Source organism: Triticum urartu, chromosome 5, assembly GCF_003073215.2.
Source record: "Triticum urartu cultivar G1812 chromosome 5, Tu2.1, whole genome shotgun sequence".
Lineage (NCBI taxonomy): Eukaryota > Viridiplantae > Streptophyta > Magnoliopsida > Poales > Poaceae > Triticum > Triticum urartu.
The window spans coordinates 543,504,029-543,528,624 of record NC_053026.1 but is presented as its reverse complement, the minus strand read 5'-3'; the positions used below and the strand labels follow the sequence as shown (position 1 = coordinate 543,528,624).

General features: G+C 42.0%; 1 pseudogene; it reads left to right on the top strand.

Moving 5' to 3' along the window:
* Positions 1 to 13,561: 13,561 nt before the first annotated feature.
* Positions 13,562 to 17,039, top strand: LOC125507340 (annotated as a pseudogene).
* Positions 17,040 to 24,596: the final 7,557 nt, after the last annotated feature.

Genomic DNA, 24,596 nt, shown 5'->3' with positions numbered 1-24,596 from the left:
TTCGCTCGGCTATGAGCTGCACCCGCGTTTCTGTCGTAGCCCGAGCCACTTCCACCGCCTCCGTCGTTCCCGTGGTCAACTCCGGCAACCCCGAGGCCTCTCGTTCGCTCTACTAGACGCAGTCGAGCACAAGCTACCTCCTGGTAATCTCCGCGTGTCGAACCGTTGCCAGAACAGCGTTCCCGGTGAACTTCCGCCATGGTTTGGGTCACCGCCGGCCAAACTCCGGTTAATCACCCGCTAATTAAACCCCCTAGCTCACTGACATACGGCCTCGCCCTTAATTAACCACAGTGTTATTCACTGTTTAAATTAAGCTAATGCCCGTGGCCCCACCAGTCAGTTTGACCTTGCCACCTCAGCGTTGACCTGGCCCCACTGGTCAGCCTCTGTTCCTGCCCTGTTACACTAACATGCGGGCCCCACAGGTCAGGTTTGACCTGGACCACCCCTGTTGACTTGATGACATCACACCGACGTCATGCTGATGCAATTAATCATTTTTTGGATTAAGAATAATCCAGGAAATTTCAGAAAATAACCTAAACTTTGAAAAATCATAGAAATTAAACTGTAACTCCAAATGAAATAATTTATATATATGAAAAATTATCAGAAAAATCCAATCTATCCATCTGTACTGGTTTCATGCATGATAAAGAAACTTAACCCTGCTGTTTAGATCAAAACATGATAATGCATTATATGAGTTCATAACTTGAGTTTGAATTTGAACCCTTGGTTCAAATAAGCTCAAAACCTTCTGTTCTAGTTGCATTAGCTCAAATCACAGCATGTTGCCATGTCATTATCATGGATCATAATTTTTGCATTGCATTGATTGTGTTCTTACTTGTTTGCCGATATTTGTCCCCTCTCGGTAGACGTGGTTCCGACGATGAGATCGATGACACCGATGAAGAACTATACTATCTTCAAAAGTGCCAGGCAAGCAAACCCCCCTTGTTCATTCCGATACAATCCCACTCTCTCACTCATGCTCTCTTTTAGTGCATTAGGACAACAACGATTCATCTGTTACTTGCTGCGCTAGTTGAACCCCCTTTTCCACTGCATGACCTGTCATTTCCACAGTAAATAGATGAAACCCACTAGCATGAGTAGGAGTTGTTTGAGCCCTGATGTGCCTACTCATTCATGCTTATTTGTCATGCCTGCTACTGCTTAGAGTTGAGTCAAGTCTGATTCATCGGGGATGATTTGGAATGTGGTGAACATGTCCTACTGTTGAGAGCTAAGTGTGTGAACACGATTTGGTAAAGGTAGCGGTGAGAGGCCATGTAGGAGTACTTGGTAGGGTTGTCTCATTGAAACCGACCTCAGGAACTGAGTTCTGTGTTTTGTGATCCATGAACAGCTACTACCACACATTGGATTTTTAATTGATTCTCTCGACTTATTAATCGCCTTCATCTCTGTCCAGGTGTTGCAACTAGTTTCTGGTATTTGTAGGATATGTGTTGAAGGCCGTGCGTAGCGCCGACCCTAGGGGTGGGCTATGATGCGGTAGATACACCGTGGCCCGGTGTACTAAGTCGCCCGTTTGGTGTCTCGGGAACCCTGCACACATCGTTTGCGGCTGTGAGCGAAACCCCGGCCGGATCTCCTCGCGGATGGAACCCGAATAGGCGATAAACCTGGACTAGAGACTTGTGTGGTTAGTCAGGATGTGGCCGACTCCCTCGCCAGGCTTCCGCTCGAAGGTTGCCGAGATACACGACGTGTACATGGTGGTAAGTGGCGAGAGCGTGTGTGAAGAAGTACACCCCTGAAGGGTTATAAATGATCTATTCGAATAGCCGCGTCCGCGGTAAAGGACTTCTGGGTTGCCTGTACAGTTCATAGACAAGTGAAAGTGGATACTCTAAAATGCTCAAGATAAGCGTGAGTGCTATGGATGGCGTTCTCATAGGGAGACGAGAGTGGTGGTGAATATGAGGACTCATGTGCGCCACCCCAAAAGAGTTACTTGTAGTCGTAGTTCAGGATAGCTACCGAGTCAAAGTTGGCTTGCTGCAGTTAAACTCCACCACCCCTTTGTTGATACCGATGCATATGTAGTTAGCTCTGATGTAAGTCTTGCTGGGTACATTTGTACTCATGTTTGCTTAATTTATGTTTTGCTTAGAGACTTCAGTCTCGCTAGTAGTTCCGCGTGGACTTCGACTTTTAGCTTGTTACCTCAGCTACGATCATGTGCCTTCGGTAGGGTCTTGTAGTTAGTCAGGTTTCTCAGCCTTTTTCATTTGTAGTTGTCTCTATTCAGACATGTTAAGCTTCCGCATGTGCTATTGCTTGTATGACTTGAATGCTGGGTCATGAGACACATGCTTGTAATATCTGACTCTTTGGAGTCTTATGAATAAATACTTTGAGTCATAGAGTCTTATTGTGATGCCATGTTGTATTTACACATATCAAGCATATTATGTGTATAATTGAAATGCTTGGTATGTGTGGGATCCGACAACCTAGTTGTCTATCCTTGGCAGCCTTTCTTATGGGGAAATGTGGTCTAATGCTTCCACTGAGCCATGGTAGTCTGCTACAGCCCGCTTTATCGGAGTCCTGCTAGCCCAGTTGCTACAGCTCCGGAACACTTTGACTGGCCGGCATGTGTCCTTCTTCGATCTTGTGTCTGTCCCTTCGGGGAAATGTCACGCGGTGTCTTTCGGAGTCCAGCTAGCCCAGTTGCTACAGCCCGAATTCACTCGCTGATGACCGACACGTTCGTTGCTGGGTCATGTATGCTTGTCCCTGTAAGTTAGTGCCACTATGCGTTCACGACTAGTCATGTCGGCCCGGGTTCTCTATCATATGGATGCTAGCGACACTATCATATACATGAGCCAAAAGGCACAAACGGTCCCGGTCCAGGTAAGGTGGCACCCGTGGGGATACCATGCCTGAGGCCGCAAAGTGATATGATGTATTACATGCTAGATCAATGTGGCTTAGGATCGGGGTCCTGACACGCCGCCGTCGTCCCTAACCACCAGCGACGCCCCGGATGCGCCGCCACCACGCACCGGCCGACTCCATGCCATACCGCGCCGCGCGCCCTCCACCCCAACCACCTCTGTCGCCTCCACACTGTTCCCGAGCACCGCCCCTGCCCCCCCCCCCCGGAGCGCCACCGCCCGCCGCCGGGACACTACTCTGGAGCGTCGCCCAGGGCTTGCGCCCCCATCCCCGACTCTCACCAGGCCCCCGAGCTTCACCGCCCAGGCAACATCGCTGCCCCCGATCTCCACCTCTCAGGCAACATCGCTGCCCCCCGAGCGATGCCCAGGGCCCCTCACCACTGACAGCCGCCGCCCCTGGATCTCCTCTGCCACCACGCGCAGGTACACCCCCCGCCTCCTCTCCCGACCTTCGCCGGGGCCGCCTCCTCTACCAATCGCCACCGTGGTCTCACCTCAGGGTGGACGAAACGAGCGGTCTTTCGGACCGGCTCGTGGCTCGCTCGGTCCGGGCCGGCTCGGTCCTGGCCCGGTAAGAAAAACAGCCTGTCCGAGCTGCAGATTTCGGCCCAAAAGTTTGTCGGTCCGGTCCGGTCTTTCACCGAGCCAGCTCGCAGGACCGAGAAAATGCTGCATCGCTGTGGCTGGAGCATGGCGGCGGCATGGTGAGCACTGAGTCGGGCGTGGCTAGGGCGTGCCAGCGGCATGGCGGAGGCGTGGCGGGGCCGTGGTGACCCAGGCGTGTCGGGGGTGAAAAAACCTCACAAGAAACCTCATCGTCTACGTCCGCCATGGCTGCGCCTGACTCCGATGCATCGTATCATACAAAGAAATCGACATGGAAGGTCCTACATTGCTGCATCGGCCATCATCCCTTTCATCCCAGTCCACCGGCTGCCGTGCCAAATTCGTCTCCGTTGAGATGCCATTGGTGATCTTATTTGTTCTGCTAGCTTCCTATGGTTCGTCTAAAGCTTGTGGACATGTCACCGATGAGCTGCGCTTCCTCTAGCGCCGCATCCCCGATGGTCAGCCGCCGCCGAAGCTCCAGTGCGCGCTCTGCCTTGTCTCTTGGCCGGTCCTCTCGGTCCGGCCCGAGCTTCGCCATGGCCGGTCCGGTCCCTGAAAACAGGACCGCCATGCTTCTCAGTCCGGTCCGGCTCGGCCCGCCGGCGGCCGGTCCAAACACCAGCTCGGACCGGGACCGGACCGGCCCGGAGCGCGTCCACCATGAGTCTCACCGGCGGCCCTCCCCTGCTGTCGTCTCCCTCCTCCCTTCTTAATTCCTCACCCACCGGTTGGGCTCTGCTGGGATTTTGGCCGCGGGATCCGTCCGTCCCTACACCACGTGGGTTTTGATGACCACAGACGAGTGAGATCGATGGCAACCGACGGCAACCACCGGTGCACTCGCTATGCCCAGTCACCTCTGTTCTCTCTCGGCTTCGACGACAGCTCGGGTAGCTAGTGCTCGTAGCCAGTGTCTGAAGTTCAGCTGTATGTGTAGGTGCAAAAAACTGATGTTTTGGTTAGTTGGTTTCAGTTTCACAGTCTTCTTCCAAGTTTATATTTCCAAAAATGCATCTACGCCGTGGAGAGTTAATTGTTTTTGTGTACTTGTATCAAGCCTTGTGTTTCATGGAGAGAGATAGAGACATTTGTGGCCGGCGAGAGCACTAATCGACTTTTCTCTTGAGGATTTCACCTCCGATCAGTGCTCCAAGCTCCCCACCGGCGCACCCCGTCGCCGTCCACCGAGCCACCTCGCCACCACTTGCAGAAGGAGGAGGCCTCGGCCTGCAGCTAGAGCAGGACTCGACCTACATCTACAGATGGATGGCAGCGGGAGGTTACTCCTCCAGGCTGTAATCGACAGGTTGGAGCGTTGTTGCCCATCTACGCTCCCGTGTGCCCGTCCTCCCATCAATATCTCTTTTTGCTCTCTTGCGTGTGAAACCAATATTTTCTCTACCAACTGATATTCTAATTGTCTTGTGAACATTTCAGAGGACGTCAATGAATGGATGGTTTCTGAAGATTTCCAACTTGAAGGGCTCACCTTTTATACACATGAATGCACGGTACATATGCCTCCGTCTCCCTGATGATGCCGCCAGGCAGAGGCTCCCCCACCACTGTGCAGACTCCTACCGGTGCAGCTTCACTGCCGCACCACGGCGTTCATCGACGCCTCCTCCGGCCGTTCAAGTACGCGGCCCGTGGAGGTTCACAACTACAGGAACCCCGAAATCCCACTCCTGCCATGCTCAGACGAGGAAGGTTTCGGCCTCATACTTCTGATTTCATACTCTCTGTCATTTTTCACCCATTTTATTTCAACAAAGATGGTTGTTTTATGCTTGCCCTACAATGCTACTACAATCTGCAGGCCAAAAAACAAACTTCACCAAAAACAAGAACAAATATGAGCACGGAAGCCCGTCAATGTCCGCTGTATTATCCTACTGATGAAGTAATTCAAGGAGCAGGTGGATTCGTTCGCCTGAAGCACCAACATAAAAAAATCAGTTTTGGTTCTCTGTAGTTATTTCCCCAAGCTCAAGGGAGGACCAACCATCCAAAAAATGTGTTCTTGTACCTTTTTTCATTCAGAGTGTGGTGAGGAATGAGAGATACAACATGTCTTTTTTGTACAAAAGTATGCCTTTTTCTTCTTCGATTGTTTATGTATTTGGCTCATGAGAAAATTGACTTGACATCTGTGGAGAGAATTTCGAGAAGTTTCTTCTACATTTTGTGCTCTTGATGTATAATTTTTTTATCTATTGTTGCCATTTTTAAGACTACTCGCAAACAAGAAGATTGTTTTCCACAAAGCATGATGTCAAAAAAATAAAAACAAATGTCAATTTTCAAAGAAGCTAAATTTGATCTACTATGATGCATTTGAAAAAGGGTTGCTTATTTTGGAAATTCATCATGTACTTAAATGATCATTTGAGGCTTCAATTATTCTTAATTTAAGTGTCGTGTGTATCTGTTAGTACTTGACAATGTATACCTTTGTGCCAATTTTTCAAATAAAAATAAACCCTAAGAAGTTCAAATTTAAAAAATAGAGCAATACAGTGTTTATAAAAAGATGGATTTTCCGTTTCTCAAAAAACTACAAGTTCAATTTTAAAAAACAGAGTGGTTTGGGGTTTATTTACAAAAATAGGATTTTCCCCGCTACTAAAAAGAATAAAACAAGGAAGTTCAAATTAAAAATAATGGAGGAGTTCGATGTTTATAACAGACATAGATTTTCATCATTACTAATAGAATAAAACTGGAAATTAAAATGATGGGTTAGTTCAACGTATATGGAAAACTCAAAATTCTTTCCAATTCTAGGAAAAATAAAAGTATGAAGTTCAATATTAAAGAAATTGTTTGATGCCTATTTGAAAACCATATTTTTCTCTAAAAATAAAATAGGGAAGTTCAAATTAAAATAATAGAGAAGTTCGAAGTTTATAAAAACTCATATTTTTATCTAAACAAATTTGTGCTTGCTATTGTCCGTTTTGTGCTTGGGAGAGCAAAAACAAAGAAGTTCAAGTTAAATTAGTAGAGCAATTCGAAGTTTATATAAAATATATTTATCCCACACCTAAAGAGTAAAAGCCAGGAAGTTCAATTTTTTAAATGAGAGCAGTTCAAACATTAGAACAAAGATAGGATCTATCAAGTTTTTTTAGAAAAAATAAGAAGTTAAAGTGATACCAGTTTGAAGTTCATGTACTGAATGATGTGTGTTTCATATGAGAAAAAAATTAATAAAATGGCAAAGTCTAGAAATTTTGTTGTTAGAAGTTCAAGCGATGTGCCCGGGGAAATTCTACATGAAAGAAAGTTCCTCCTATTCAACAACTTTTCAAGGGTAGACCATTTGCTATATTCCAAAATAAACGGTTAAAACAAATTGGTGTATGTTATACGAAACAAAAGTTTAACCATATTAGAAAAAGTGGCATCTTTTCAACAAGTTTCTAAAGGTATATCATTGTGCAACTTCAACGAACGGGTGAGGAATTACAACCAAAAAAACATGACAGAAGTTCAAAGTTAAAATAGCGAGTAGTCAACTCCTATATGAAATGTGTTTCGATATTTATTACATGGCTAGGACTTTTCTCGTTGCCAGTGAATAACACTAAGAAGTCCAAAAAAATATGAAGCTCTTTGATGTTTATAAAACTCAGATTTTCCCCAATGCTAAAAGATTAAAACAAAGAAGTTCAATTTCGAAGAACGGGGTAGTTCAATGTACATAAAAAAGTCAGGTTTTCATGTTACTAGAGAATAAAACCAAGAAGTTTAATTTGAAATAGCGGAGCAGTTTACTATTTATTTGAAAATTCAGATTTTTCCAGTTACTAAAGAATAAAACCAATAAATTCAATTTTAAATAACGAAGAAGTTCGATGTTTCTAACAAAACTCTAATTTTCATGTTTCTAAAAAACACACGAAGAAGTTCAAATAAAAAAGTTAGATCGGTTTGATGTCTATAAAAAAACTTGGATTTTTTCGTTACTAAAGCGATACAGAGAGAAGTTCAAATTCGTAACTGCGAGAAATTCACGTACTTCATGGTGCGTGTTTTCATATGAGAAAAAAATGTTGCGAGAAGTTCAAGTGCTTGGCGAGGGGAAGTTCGAAAATACTTGTGAAAAAGGTTCACCATGTATTTACATGTGCAAAAACACACAAAAAATGTTGTTTTGTGAATTAAAATAATTCTCTCAATCCATTACAAATTTAAAATAAAAATGCTATACATTAAAAAAATTCTCATATTCAACAACTTTTCAAGGTGTATAAATATTCTTATTCTAAAAAACGGTTAAAACAAAATGGTGCATGTTGTTCAAAACAAAAGCTTAACCATATTAGAAAAAGTTATATCTTTTCAGCAGGTTTGCAAAGGTATATTATTTGTGCAATTCCGATGTATATGTGGGGAATTACGAAAACGTGACAGAAGTTTAAGGTGAAAACAACGAAAAGTTCAACTACTACACGGAATGCGTTTGAGAAGAGAATGAAATATTACAAAACTAAAAGCCTAAAAGTTTTGTTGCAAGAAGTTCACGTGCTCCACCCTGCACGGTTCAAAAATTATATTTACGAGACGTTCGTCGTTCATTTACATGTTTTAAAAGGCAAAAAGCAACGTTGTTTTGCCATTTTAAAAACTGCTCTCAAGCGGCAACAAATTTGTATTACATGTCTACATGAGAAACTTGCTACTATTCATAACCTTTCCACCGGTATATTATGTGCCACATTTCGATGAACGGTTTAAAATTTTCATGTATACCATTTAAAATATGTTTTTATGTATTCAAAAAATTACTATATGTTGAAAGAAGTTCATAGTGAAACAACGAGAAGTTCAAGTACTCCAAGGAATGCATTTTCAGGTGAAAATAAAAATATAGAAAAATAAAAGCTTAAAAGGTTCCGATGTTCGAAAACACAAAGAAGAAAATTGTTTTGTGTTTTAAAATATTATCTCAATCCACAAAGAACTTCGGTTGTTATTTGGGAGAAATTTGATTCTGAAAAGAAAATAAAAAATCATATTATAAAAATGGAAAAAGTTCATGTACGACATGGTGTATGTTTAATATGAGAAAAATGGAGTAAAAGGCAAGGTCCAATTTTGTTGTTGTTATAAGTTCAAGTCCTCGGTTGGAGAAAGTTTTAAAAAATATTGTGAGAGAGGTTTGTACAAAAGGAATATCATTTGTGTAACACTGACGAATGAATAAGAAAATTAGAAACGAAACTACGTCACAGAAGTTCAACATGAAAACAGTAGGAAGTTCGACTACTATAGTGAATAAATTTGAGATGAAAAACTTTTAAAATCGTCGCGAGTATGAAAAAACGATCAACACGGGAAAGTTGCGTGTTTACATCAGCCTCCCACCGGTATATTACTTACTCAATTTCGATGAGTGTTTCGGTGAGTGGATGGAGAGCTACGGGCAAAAAAAAAGCATGTGAAAAATAGGGTGAAGTTCAAGTTGACATGCTGAGAAGTTCATATTCTTCACGAGGTGCATTTTCGAAGAATCTGTTTCGCGATAAATGAAGAACGAATAATCTCACCATTTCTAAAATTACTTGAAAACGGCTAGGAATCAGAGAAATACATCAACATCAAAAAGTTTCGCATTTTCCTTAACTGTTAAACGGTATATTATTTGCCTCATTCCGATAAAGTTTGTAGAAATTACGGGGAAAATACGTTTTTAGCCATTTGCAAAATTGATTTAAAACAGTAAGGAATTGGGAGAAAAAATATATACCAAATAGTTTCACATTTCCTCAAGCTTTACAACGCCATATCATTTGCTACATTTGGACGCATGGTTAAAAAATTAGCTCGAAAATACGAACTCGGTGCACCTTGGACTATTTTCTAAATTACTTTTGAACCGTTCAAAATTAGAAAAAACTTTAAACATGAAAAAGTAGCGCATTTTCATAAGATTTCCAACACCATATCATTTGCCTGTCTTCACCCTCTCTGCCTCCATCCTGTTCAACCCCTAGCGCCGACACCGGAGCTGGTTAGCCCTTAACCTAGATTGCGGCTGATTTCCTCTTCCTTGTATTCATACTCCTCCTACTACTGCCAGCATCCATCTCCATTTGCAGAGATCGGCAGCTAGTCTGTGAGGAGAATTTGGCTTGGAGGTCGAGATCAGAGCAGAACGGGGGGCTAGGGAGATGCGGAGTGGCCGAAGCACGATCACTTTTAAGCAGAGAGTGTTTTGCTGCTGGTTTACGATGACAGACGAACCGTATAGCCTATAGATAGGAACTATCCGATGTGAGGTGACCGTTGTGCGATTATAAATTTGGTTGTTACAAATCTCTGTATGATGCTTGCATGCCTGCCTGTATTATAACCATCTTCGTGTATGCAGTTTATCGGGAGTGTATTATGAAGAAAATGGATAAAGAGGAGATTGTATCCTGCCCAGTATGTGATGTTGCTCTTGGGATCACTCCTGAAGAGAAACTCATGTAAGTAATTGTTAAAATACCAAGGTTATCTGTTGTACAATATTGTTTTTCCAACTGCCATTTCTCTTTTTTCTTTAAATTCATGATAAAAAAACATGTAACTTGTTTTTCAGAATAGTTAAAAATATAAGTATCAGCCATTGTTCCTGTTGCTTCCATTAGTAGGCCCATAACCCATTCATCTGCCTGGCCCAACGAATTTGGCTCAAAATGGAACCGCGTGCCTCCTCCACAGCTCTATCTATACCATCGCCAAGTCGACCTCGATGTCATCGATCGTCGGCGCCTACGCCAGCACGGTCTCGTCGGACGACTATACCATAGAAAGGATGGTAAAGCTTCGCCCTCATCCCCATCTCAGGCATCAAGCCATGTAGGATCCCCGTCAGGATCCACCGCCGATGGGGAAACCAAAGACATTACGCATCCTGTGCCCCTTCCTATCTCTCGATCATAGATACACTTTCTTTAGTTTTCGAACACTATTAGATCTGTTGGAAGGGGGTAACTGATGTTAGTCTCAGTTTAGGTGCAACTTATTCACTCATAGATAGGTCTAATCCTGCAGCAAGCTAGGAAGATTGAGTAAGGTAGCAATTGAAAAAAAGGTTTATTCACTCATAGATATGTCTAATTCTGCAGCAAGCTATATCGAGTAAGCTAGCCATTGTATCCAACTATTTTTAGTCGCACTACGGGTGGATTTGAAGAATATTTTTGAGGCAAAATTTCATGAGATGACCTAGACGAGTTGGGTGCATCCCACCGTATGAGCTGCTTGTGCTAATACCCCACTTGTTTTCGGTACTCTTACCATTACTTTGATGTATCCCAGTTGTCTGCAAATAAAAGGGATCTAGCGTTAATAACATGTGAGCCTTAAGAAGTCGTGCTGCCACCCTTTTAAGGCCTTCTCATCACTAATAGTACTTATAGTGGATGTTAAAGCGGAAATTGCTATTGGAGGCCGAACTCTATGGAGGCCTCCAAATGCAAAATTTAAAATTTGTGAAAATTCATATTTTTACATTTCAAAAAAATCTGAAAAAAATACAGACATAAATGAAAGCATAATGCACAAGTGTGTAAATTTTCAGGACGAAATACGTTGAAATGAGGGTTGTGCAATAAAAAAATCTAGGGCCTTTTAACAAATGATACTATTTATCTTCCCAGACCATGAATTTGTCTTTCTTGTGCAGATCGCATTTCAACGTACTTCATCCTAGAATTTACACACATACACCTCACATCCTTGTTTACTTGTATAACTTTTTTCAGATTGTTGAAACCAAAAAATTCGAATTTTGATTTTTTTTTCAAAAATCGGCCTCCATGGAGGCCAAGCTCCAAAACGCCATACTCATGTCAAATGCCATTTTGAGGTTTTACGCATACCAAAGCAAGTAAGTGTACATGATCCAAAGCCTTCTATTCATATGTAACAATAGAACAAAATTTAGAGTTGCCTGGCTGCCTCAAAATGGCTCATGCTACAAGTCACCCCGCTTGTTTCATCTCAGTAATAATTGGGCGTCATTGGATGAGTCGGCAGATGGCCTCAAAGAGCACGTACAAAAGCCGCACATCAAAGTTGACAGGCGACAGACAACACCGCACAGTCCCATGCTCCTGTCGTTGTCTCTTTAGGTTTTACCTTCACCAACGGTATGCCACCGAGAATGGCCTCCAACTCCGATGACGCCCAGCTGCATCTTAAGACCTTGGCAGTAGGGATGTATAGACTGTAGAGCAAAATATGGTCAGAATGGAGAAAACATGCTAATGAAATTCACTTTGAATAGAATCCGTATAGAACTATTGTGAAGGATATATGCAATGCCGACAAGCAAACATGTCAACACGTATGTAGCATGATCTTAGTTCGATCCTTGAAGTCATAGGAGTTCAAATACATTTCCATTGTGTTATTGCATATAAAAAATTGAACGTTTCAGTAACATATGTTCTTTACGCACACCATTTATTAATAGCTTCAGAAACAATTAGCTTATTTGGACCATTGTATAACTGAAAGTGCACTTAACATTTTTGTGAAGAATAAGAATATACGTACGACCCTTATATACCAGGAAAGTGCACTTAATATTTTTGTGAAGAACAAGAGTACATGTATCTCTGTACGCATCTGAATAAAATATAGTTCCTTCTCGTAATTAGTGAGAGTATACTAGCTTATAAGACGTGATGTTTCTCAGCCCGAGCTCAAATGCGCTCGGGTGAATGGTAAATTCCAAAGTAATATGAAAAAAGAATCAGAATTTTGAATATTTTTTGTACTAAACATGGATAAATTTTCTGGATGCTTGCAAAATTTTGTCATGGAACAACATTCCTGAAAATTATGGCAAAAATAAAATAGAACCGATGCTTCCAAAGTGCTTTTTTCAAAAGCATTTTTGGAGTGTTGATTTTGTTATTTTTGCAACGACTTCTATGAATGCTCTTTCATGTTGAAATTTTGCAGGAATCTAGAAAATTTGTCAGTGTTTGCCATTGAAAAATTTCAAAAAATTTAAATACACTTTTTCTGAATTTACTATTCATCCCGAGCCCATTTGAGCTTGTGGGTAGAGTAGGACTTTTCCTTATAATTACACTACTGTGGATTCTACTGTATAAATCTTACATAACTTGTAACAGCTATCACAGCTCTTCGTGCCGACTGCCTGCTACATTATTATCTTGTCTAATAGAACACTGGCTCGAACACACACAGTTGCTAATAAAATCATATACATTTTTGTTCTATGAAGCAAAAGCTTAGAATCCCAGCCACCTTTTATATTTTTTTCATGCGATCTCGACTCAAGTACTCAACTATATGCTGCTAGCTATCATGATTGATTGTTTCCTTATTTGAAGGGCTGATATAAGTATCCATGCTACCTGGAATAATTTGTTTCCACATAAAGCAGATTTTAATTGTATCCCCTCGCACCGAGGCGACACTGGGGGCGAAACCGCTGCCACCCCAAGTTCTCCCTCCCATGTGCTTCCTCGCTACCGCTGCCGCCCGCTCCTGTCACTGTGGTTGCGATGGGTCCCCGCCGCCAAATTAATGGTGCCGGGGGAGGCTTCTCGTCATGGTGTTGGCAGCCTTCGAGTTCGACTAGGGGCGGCACTGGTAGGCCGAGATGGCGGCCTGGGAAACGTAGTGGTAAGGGTGATGCGGCATATCGTCGCTTCCTTGGCGCTGCTGCGTGGAGGGGACGGGTCAGGGGCCCGAGCCCATTTCCGACGTGGCTGGTGACGGCTGTGGCGGGCCAGCGCGGGTTGCAGGATTCTCGGGATACGGCGGTTCCAGCCGGCATCTGCAGGTCCATTGATGCCACTGTGTACCATGGTAAAGGACGGCGACACGGTGGCACACATGAGATGGGATAGCATGCGGTTTCTCTGATTGGCGACCAGTGGTGGTGTGGCCGCACAGGGTGTGTGGCGGTGCGTGGAGGGGCCTAATGGCCCGACGCGGTGCTCAATGCAGACCTGCGTCCTGTTGGTCGCATGCTCCGGCGTGTTGGAGGCCAGACGGGGTGCAAGGCAGAGGGGCTCGGGTGGCCTGTGCAGTGCTCGGGCTGCGGCTTTGGCCACAAGGAGTGTGGTGGTGCGCGGATTGGGGGCCCTGAATGGAAAGGAAAAGGCGCCTCCAGCTGCGGGTTTTGTAGATCTGGTCTCCGGCGGCCGCGGTGGCGCACATGGGGCCTGTCGACGCTTCTGATGCTTGGTTGCGGTTTGGATCCGAGGTGGTTCTTGGCTTTGGGCAGCGCTCCTCCGTTCCTTGTCTACACGGTGCTCCACGGGCCATGACGACTTGCGCAGTGTCCGGTGGCTCTGCGTCTAGAGGACTGCTAACGGATATGGTGCCTCGTTCTGGAGGTTGGCCGGCGGTGGTCTCCTGAGGTGCGATTTGTGGTGGCGGATGTCGGTATTGCTTCTTCGTCGATGGGCTGCTTCGGTGGTAGTGCTGGTTGGTGGGCTTGTAGACACCGGTGTAGGATGCTGTGCGACTAAGATGGTGTGGGAGCTTGGGTGAAGACCCTGTCTCGGCTTTGTGCCGTGACCAGTGATGTAGGCGGCTATGGCCGTTGTTTAACTTCCTGGAGGCATCGTTGCTTTGCTGCTGCACCCCTCTTGCGTCAGCTAACAGGACCGATGGATGCCGGTGGCTTGTGACATCGAGGCTTCTAAGGCAATGATGGTGGTGGGGGCGTTGTGGCGACACACCAAGGTTGAGGTAGTCGACTCTTCTCCGGTGTGACCACGGGTTGCCTTGGTTTGTCTATTGGTGTGAAGTCGAAGCTGTGGTGGCGGAGCTAGCCCTGTGGTGTACGATGACTAACTGCAGGTGGCCCATTCAATGATCTTCCGTGGCGCCTGTTGTTCCTACGTTTTCTTCGTAGCTCTCCATCAGAGTCGGAGCTTTGCTGTCTGGACATGAGAGGCTGAATTTTGGCACGGATCTTCATGCAACCCCTCACAGCCTATGCGTTGTGGATTGAGTCGACAACTGCCTACGACGAAGTCGATGTCGTTTCGTCAAAGTGTAGGGATGGCAATGACCCGTCTATGGGAGGAGTGATGAAGACGACGCCTACGTGATGTCTCGTCGAGACCCTCTTTGGAGCGGTGTGTGTGGGATTTCTTATGTATGCCGCTTAGCGTCTTTGATGGTTTTCGCCTAGTTCTCCATAATTAAACGAGCAACTTTTTTCTTATTAATGAATGCAGGATAACTGCCATTTCAAAGAAGAAGGCAGAAGTTTATGCTTTTGAGGCTCCAACTATTCCTTGGTTAGAACCCCAAAGATATCAAGTCTACTCGGAGAACCAAAGCTGCAAGAAAGACTATCGCATCCCAGACGTTTTACCTCGGTAAATTGCCAAATACATCTGAAGATTGCGATCAGATGCTTGAGAAGGCCTCGGCACTAAAACCTACCATGATGGCAACATCGGCAAATAAAAAGCAGGTCGTATTGAAGTGTTATCAGAACATAATTTCATATGCAAGTTTGATGCCACAACATTTGCTTGTTCTAACTACACTTTCAACCCAAACAGAACAGTGCAGAAATTTCTAAAGATGGATAGAATCACGAGAGGATTGACAAAGAAGAGCTTGAAAAGCCCTTATGAAGTTTAGTCGTGGCAATCACGAACAAATCAGAAAAATCAAATTCTTCTCTCGAGGAAAGGTTCAAAAACTGAAACTACTACGGAGGATAGTCCAAGGGAAAGCCTAGAAGCAGACTCGCATGAGCAAATAACTACCCAAGTCTGGTTTCCACTAGTCACTTCGTCGAACCAGTAAGACCTCTTGAAGCATATTCAGTATTTATGTTGATTCCAATAGACTGTGTGTTTTGCTTCCTCACATCAAAATGAGAGCTGTTTTGCAGGGTAGAACCTAAACTTCTTCCTCGGCTGTAAAAGAATTTCTACAGGACTAAGTGAGTTCGCCTTTAGTCTTCAAGTTTATTTGTCAACAATGATAGAGGCCTCTCAACCACGTGACACATGTGGTAAGCAGTCCAAAAAAATCCAAAAAAAGAAGCCACTCAAACTTTACAGAGCATCCTCTTATTCGTAGCATAGATTGCTGGAGATATTTGCCCAGCGTAAGATGGCTCAGTGTGTTGATGGCCCTTTTCCTGTTATATTTTCTACTAGATGCATAGATGGCTCTACTATTAGCCAGAGTTCTTCTCTCCATCTCAAAGTATGAAGGCAGGGAACTTAGAAAAACAGTGCTCTTATGAATTTTTATCAACAATGGAGACGATATTTCATCAAAAAATCCTGCATGCTTTTTTCCCATTCATTCCTAACAGCACTTTGTTGTTGGTGATGTAATAACATGTAACTAAATTCCAAGAATTTAATACATTTTGTTCTTCAATGTGACTTTTTTATTCTTGTTTCAGAGATGGAACTATGCGGATATCCTCCATCCTGAGGCTGATTAATAAAAAACTTGAGCTGGCAAGTGAAGATAAGGTGAGCCTTTTAGATGTCCTTGTACTTCCATTTTAAATTGTTGTCACTCCACAAACCCTACTCAAGTATGTGCCCTCCTATCAAGGCGCTTGCTTCCAAGCATTACATTATCGATAAATCTAGAGTTTGCTACTTTTTTAAGGGGCCAGTCCCCACCAATTTCCATTAAAAGGAACTACCGTCCTGCATTTGTAGATTTGGTTGGTGACATAATAGGATTTATTTGCACCATTTTTGTGCTGCAAAGCTCCCAAAGAATACATCACTAAATCATATTTCTTCCTGTTACCGAGCGTGCTGAGAAAGTATGAGAGCCTGCTCTTTTGTCTGACACCTTGTGTATACACTTGTGTGAAATGCAGGTGGAGATCTTATGCCATGACGAGCCGATCTGCCTACACTGCACGGCCTGCTCAAGTGGTGGCTGAGCTGCAAGCCGAAGGACGAGGTCCAGAGGCTGGTGGGTGCTCCGGAGAATGAGTTCATGATGGAGTTGCGCTACCGCCGGAGCCAGGCATCCAGGTCGTTGCAATCAGTGAAGCCTAAGAGCGGGTTTATGTGGTTATTGTATCGTGAGGTGGTGAGAAGAAAAGGAGAAAATAAATAAAGAGAATAAACAAGGGGCCTGGCCCCGACTCTTCGCTATCAGTTTTCTTAAAATCATGTGGCTCGAGTTGTACCGGTGGGCGTAGCAACTTTTGTAACCTCCTTTAAAAAGCTGCGAAAATTTGCACTCTTAAAACGAGGGAAGGTCAGTAACAGCAGAATTAATATGGACAGAGAGATACAATAGAAATAATGTCAAACATCAACAGTCATACAACGATAAGGAAGGAGCGAACTGAAGGTTTCTTACATGATCATATCCTTTCAACAGGTCGTTACCAATGTCCGCCTTGTCTTCCGGGGCTTCTCTACCGGCAACCCCACCGCTAGAAATAGTAGGAGGCTCCGGAGTCGCTCCATCAGCCATCTGAGCGAGTGATGTGCCATGCTTCCTCTCGGGCGAGCCAAAACACCACTCGGACGAGCCCACATAACATTATAAGACGATGGCGATACGTATTCCACGCAGCAACTTTTGTGCCCTCCTTAAAAAAGGTGCAAAAAATTACCATACATTATAGCTAGCTAACACAATATATGAAACACCTAAATAAACCCCCAAACCCCCCCCCCCCCCTTTAAAAAAAAACAAAAACCCCAGCCACAGAAATGCTGACGCGTGGATGCCTATTGGTCCCGGTTGGTGCCACCAACTGGGACCAAAGGGTCTCCTGCCTGGGCTCCACGCACGGGCCACGTGCAGGCCCATCTGTCCCGGTTCTGGATTGAACCGGGACTAAAGGGACAGGGCATTAGTACCGACCCTTTATTCCCGGTTCCAGACCCGGGACAAAAGGCCCTTACGAACCGGGACAACAGACCCTTTTTCTACCAGTGAGAATAGGATCATTTGATTTTATTTATTTTATCGTCAATTATTTCTATTACAAAAATATGAGAGAGGGAATAAAATGACTTTTCCAAAATAGAGAAATATTGAGGATTTAATAATAAAATGGAATAAGATTTTATTTCAGAGTTTTTTGGTGTTTTATTTGAATTTAGGAAAAATGTGCGTTTTTCAAAATTGCATTTAGGTCCCAAATAAATGTTCACCTTGTGCGGCTTGATTTTAGAAGCCCGTGAAAATTTATTTCAGAATTTTTGGAGTCCGTTTAGTATTTCTTCTTATTTTTCTTCCAAGCGGAATAATTTAAAAAAAATGAACCAACCTAACGGGCCGTGTCCGACTAGGACTCCGGCCCGACTAGGCAATATAAGCCGGCCGAGCCTCCCAGGGAGAAACCCTAGCCGCCGCCTCGCCCGCCCTCAAGCCCCGCGCCGCCGCCGCTCGCCCCCACGCGCCGCGCCACCGCCGCCACGCACCGCCGCTGCCCGTCGCCGCCGCCGCCGCCACGCGCCGCCACCGCCGCCGAGGTTCGCCGCCGCGTCGACTTCCGTGCCACCATTTTTTTTAAAAAAATCGGTTTTTGTCGGTTTTTTAAGTTTCATTTTTTAAATAGATCGGTTTTCTTTCGCCGTTTGACTTTCGTTGCTTCGTTCGATTTGATTCTTTTTGCCAACCAGAGTTCTTAAGTTGAACCTTCTGGTTAGATCTCTTATTTGAGTTTTACCTGTGCATTAGATGAGTACTTATTGTATGCTTGTTTGTTTGTCTGCGATAGAGTACCCGGAGTGCGCCGCCTGTTACTTCAAATCGTTAGGTTTCGCGGATCATCAGCAAGGCAAGTAACACTTTGATCATACCTTTTCTACTACCCAATTTTATTGCATTAGATCAATCCTCACACATTGCATGAATAGGATCTAATTAAATTGTGGGATGGGAAGTAGATGAGGTAGTACCTATTACCTGTTATTGTCAAACCTTTGGGAGTTACTTCTACGTTTGCTTATTATGCCATGCTATGCTAGTAGACGTGGATTGGGTGAGTGATATCCATGACAGATGTGAGATTGTTAATTAATGGTTTATCTAAGGTGGCAACTTAAACACACATCTGGGTGGATTGAGGCACCTGGGTATTCCAGGACTTACCTGTTTTCTTTTGGACCGCCACCCAGGCTCAAAGGGATCATGAGACTATTCATACTAGAAACTTCCGTGTGCAGCCACAAGCTATTATGGGCTCTAGCATAGTTTACAAAGTTGTGCGAACTCTTACAGTGGTAGACTAGCAGATGTAGGGGATGTAGGTGGTACGGTCTACCCGATCGTAAGGTGCTAGCGCTTCTGAAAGACTATGTCTCGGTCATCCGTCTTCTCAAACACCAAGTAGTGCGAGAAACCAAACGGAGGCGATCGAGTCTTGTGGGGAAAAGTGCGCAAACCTCTGCAGAGTGTAACGAACTAATCATGGTTAGCCGTGTCCCTGGTTATGGACATCTTGAGTATCTAGTACCTGGATTTTCATGTGAATCTCAACATGTTACTCTAAATTAATTTTGTTGGGTTATGTTTAATGATGATGTTTAATTGGGATTGAGAATGCTGTCAACCATTCTCAATGTTTAACAACTACCATGATAGTAATTAAATTTTATTCCTTTGAAGTAGGGAAAAATTGGCTTTACGCAAAACTGTAACCATAGAGCTTTCCACCAGCCAAATATGCATATAGTATAGCTGTTTCATTCCATTACTCTCTATGTGTTACATTGCCAGCATATTCCATGTGCTGACCCATTTCAGGCTGCAACGTTAATGTTGCAGACTTTTCAGAAGACGATTAAGGAGTTTTTAGGTCGTGGTTCTATACTCAGTGATGCCGTTGGAGTTGATGGACTCACTTATCTTCCAAGCCTTCCGCTGTTATCGTTATTAGATGGCCTTAAGCCATATTTATTATAATAAGTTCTCTTTTGAGACACTCGATGTAATAAGTGTGTGATTGCTACTCTGCTATAAATCCTCCGAGTACTGTGTGGTGTCAGCATTACTGATCCAGGGATGACACCGGAGCACAGAGATCAGACTATTTGAGGTCTGGTCGCTACAGAAGTATTATTATTTTTATGTCAATATAAACTTTTGTCTTGAATCTTTCGAATCTGAATATTCATATGACAATTAAGAAGATTTGCATTGAAATTATGCCAAGTAGCACTCCACATCAAAAATTCTCTTTTTATCATTTACCTACTCGAGGATGAGCAGGAATTAAGCTTGGGGATACCTGATACGTCTCCAATGTATCTATAATTTTTGATTGCTCCATGCTATATTATCTACTGTTTTGGACTATATTGGGCTTTATTTTCCACTTTTATATTATTTTTGGGACTAACCTATTAACCAGAGGCCCAGCCCAGAATTGCTGTTTTTTTTCCTATTTTAGTGTTTAGAAACGGAATATCAAATGGAGTCCAAACGGAATGAAACCTTCGGGAACGTGATTTTCTCACCGAACGTGATCTAGGAGACTTGGACCCTACGCCAAGGCATCAGAGAGGCGGTCACGAGGGTGGGGGGCGGCCCCCCTAGGGCGCGCCACCCTGCCTCGTGGGCCCCTCGGTGCTCCTCCGACATACTTCTTCCTCCTATATATACCTACGTACCCCCAAACGAACAGAAGATGAGCCAAAAACCTAATTCCACCGTCGCAACTTTCTGTATCCACGAGATCCCATCTTGGGGCCTGTTCCGGAGCTCCGCCGGAGAGGGCCGTCATCATGGAGGGCTTCTACATCATCATAGCCTCTCCGATGAAGTGTGAGTAGTTTACCTCAGACCTTCGGGTCCATAGCTAGTAGCTAGATGGCTTCTTCTCTCTTTTTGGATCTCAATACAAAGTTCTCCCCCTCTCTTGTGGAGATATATTCGATGTAATCTTCTTTTTGCGGTGTGTTTGTTGAGACCGATGAATTGTGGTTTTATGATCAAGTCTATCTATGAATAATATTTGAATCTTCTCTAAATTCTTTTATGTATGATTGGTTATCTTTGCAAGTCTCTTTGAATTATCCGTTTGGTTTGGCCAACTAGATTGGTAGTTCTTGCCATGGAAGAAGTGCTTAGCGTTGGCTTCGATCTTGCGGTGTCCTTTCCCAGTCACAGAAGGGGCAGCAAGGCACGTATTGCATCGTTGCCATCGAGGATGACAAGATGGGGTTTATTTCCTATTGCATGAATTATCTCTCTACATCATGTCATCTTGCTTAAGGCGTTACTGTGTTTTTAACTTAATACTCTAGATGCATGCTGGATAGCAGTCGATGAGTGGAGTAATAGTAGTAGATGCAAAATCGTTTCGGTCTACTTCTCACGGACGTGATGCCTATACACATGATCATGCCTAGATATTCTCATAACTATGCTCAATTCTATCAATTGCTCAACAGTAATTTATTCACCCACCGTAGAATACTTATGCTCTTGAGAGAAGCCACTAGTGAAAACTATGGGCCCTGGGTCTATTCTCATCATATTAATATCCATCACTTTAATCTTGCTTTGCTTTTTTACTTTGCTTTTACTTTTTACTTTGCATCTCTATACCAAAAATATTATATCTATCAGATCTCACTCTCGTAAGTGACCGTGAAGGGATTGAAAACCCCTAATTGCGTTGGTTGCGAGTAGCTATCGTTTTGTGCAGGTACGAGGGACATGAGCGTGGCCTCCTACTGGATTGATACCTTGGTTCTAAAAAACTGAGGGAAATACTTACGCTACTCTGCTGCAGCATCACTTCCTCTTCGGGGAAAACCAACGCAAGCTCAAGACGTAGCACTACTCTCTATCATTTTTCATCCATTTTATTTCAACAAAGATGGTTGTTTTATGCTTGCCCTACAATGCTACTACAAATCTGCAGGCCAAAAAACAATCTTCACCAAAAACAAGAAAAAATATGAGCACGGACGTCCGTCGATGTCCGCTGTGTTATCCTACAGATGAAGTAATTCAAGGAGCAGGTGGTTTCGTTCGCCTGAAGCACCAACATAAAAAAAATCAGTTTTGGTTCTCTGTAGTTATTTCCCCAAGCTCAAGGGAGCACCAACCATCAAAAAAATGTGTTCTTGTACCTTTTTTCATTCAGAGTGTGGTGAGGAATGAGAGATACAACATGTCTTTTTTATACAAAAGTATGCCTTTTTCTTCTTTGATTGTTTATGTATTTGGCTCATGAAAAAATTGACTTGACATCCGTGGAGAGAATTTCGAGAAGTTTTTCTACATTTTGTGCTCTTGATGTATAATTTTTTTTATCTATTGTTGCCATTTTTAAGACTGCTCGCAAACTAGAAGATTGTTTTCCACAAAGCATGATGTCAAAAAAAGAAAAAGAAATGCCAATTTTCAAAGAAGCTAAATCTGATCTACTATGATGCATTTGAAAAAGGGTTGCTTATTTTGGAAATTCACCATGTACTTAAATGAGCATTTGAGGCTTCTATTATTCTTAATTTAAGTGTCGTGTGTATCTGCCAGTAGTTGACAATGTATACCTTTGTGCCAATTTTTCAAATAAAAATAAACCCTAAGAAGTTCAAATTTAAAAAATAGAGCAGTACAGTGTTTATGAAAAAATGGATTTTCCGTTTCTCAAAAAACAACAAGTTCAATTTTAAAAAACACAGTGGTTTGGGGTTTATTTACAAAATTAGGATTTTCCTTGTTATTAAAAAGAATAAAACAAGGAAGTTTAAATTAAAAATAATGGAGGAGTTCGATGTCTATAAAAGACTCAGATTTCATCATTACTAATAGAATAAAAGTAAAAATTAAAATGATGGGTTAGTTCAATCTATATGGAAAACTCAAAATTCTTTCCAATTCTAGGAAAAATAAAAGTATGAAGTTCAATATTAAAGAAATTGTTTGATTCCTATTTGAAAACCATATTTTTCTCTAAAAATAAAATAGGGAAATTCCAATTAAAATAATAGAGAAGTTCGAAGTTTATAAAAACTCATATTTTGATCTAAACAAATTTGTGCTTGCTATTGTCCGTTTTGTGCTTGGGAGAGCAAAAACAAAGAAGTTCAAGTTAAATTAGTAGAGCAATTCGAACTTTATATAAAATATATTTATCCCACACCTAAAGAGTAAAAGCCAGGAAGTTCTATTTTTAAATGAGAGCAGTTCAAACATTAGAACAAAGATTGGATCTATCAAGTGTTTTTAGAAAAAATAAGAAGTTAAAGTGATAGCAGTTTGAAGTTCACGTACTCAATGATGTGCGTTTCATATGAGAAAAAATTAATAAAATGGCAAAGTCTAGAAATTTTGTTGTTAGAAGTTCAAGTGATGTGCTCGGAGAAATTCTACATGAAAGAAAGTTCCTCCTATTCAACAACTTTTTGAGGGTAGACCGTTTCCTATATTCCAAAATAAACGGTTAAAACAAATTGGCGAATGTTATATGAAACAAAAGTTTAACCGTATTAGAAAAAGTGGCATCTTTTAAACAAGTTTCTAAAGGTATATCATTATGCACCTTCAATGAACGGGTGAGGAATTACAACCAAAAAAATGTGACAGAAGTTCAAACTGAAAACAGTGAGCAGTCAACAACTATATGAAATCTCGTTGCCAGTGAATAACACCAAGAAGTCCAAAAAAATATGAAGCTCTTTGATGTTTATAAAAGTCAGATTTTCCCCAATGCTAAAAGATTAAAACCAAGAAGTTCAGTTTCGAAGAACCGAGTAGTTCAATGTATATAAAAAAGTCAGGTTTTCATGTTACTAGAGATTAAAACCAAGAAGTTCAATTGGAAAAAGCGAAGCAGTTTGATATTTATTTGAAAAATAAGATTTTTCTAGTTACTAAAGAATAAAACCAATAAATTCAATTTTAAATAACAAAGAAGTTTGATGTTTCTAACAAAAATCCAATTTTCATGTTTCTAAAAAACACACGAAGAAGTTCAAATAAAAAAGTTAGATCGGTTCGATGTCTATAAATAAACTTGGATTTTTCCCGTTACTAAAGTGATACAGTGAGAAGTTCAAATTCATAACTGCCAGAAATTCACGTACTTCATGGTGTGTGTTTTCGTATGAGAAAAATAAATAAATAAATAAATAAAAGGTAAACTCTAAAAAAATTGTTGCGTGAAGTTCAAGTGCTTGGCCAGGCGGAGTTCAAAAATACTTGTGAAAGAGGTTCACCATGTATTTACTTGTGCAAAAACGCACAAACAATGTTGTTTTTGTGAATTAAAATAATTCTCTAAATCCATTACAAATTTAAAATTAATATGCTATACATTAAAAAAATTCTTATATTCAACAACTTTTCAAGATCTATAGATATTCTTATTCTAAAAAACGGTTAAAACAAAATGGTGCATGTTGTTCGAAACAAAAGCTTAACCATATTAGAAAAAGTTATATCTTTTCAGCATGTTTGCAAAGGTATATTATTTGTGCAATTCAGATGTATATGTGGAGAATTATGAAAACGTGACAGAAGTTCAAGGTGAAAACAGCGGGAAGTTCAACTACTACACGGAATGCGTTTCAGAAAATAATAAAAGAATACAAAACTAAAAGCCTAAAAGATTTGTTGCAAGAAGTTCACGTGCTCCACCCTGCACGGTTCACAAATTATATTTACGAGACGTCTGTCGTTCATTTACATGTTTTAAAAGGCAAAAAATAACGTTGTTTTGCCATTTTAAAAACTGCTCTCAAAAGACAACGAATTTGTAACACATGTCTACATGAAAAACTTGCTGCTATTCTTAAGCTTTCCACCGGTATATTATGTGCCACATTTCGATTGACGGTTTAAAATTTTCATGTATACCATTTAAAACATGATTTTATGTATTCAAAAAATTATTATCTCTTGAAAGAAGTTCATAGTGAAACAACGAGAAGTTCAAGTACTGCAAGGAACGCTTTTTCAGGTGAAAAATAAAAGTATAGAAAAATAAAAGCTTGAAAGGTGTATTGAAATATGTTCAAGTGCTCTTTCCGGTTTATTCACTCATAGATAGGTCTAATTCTGCAGCAAGCTATA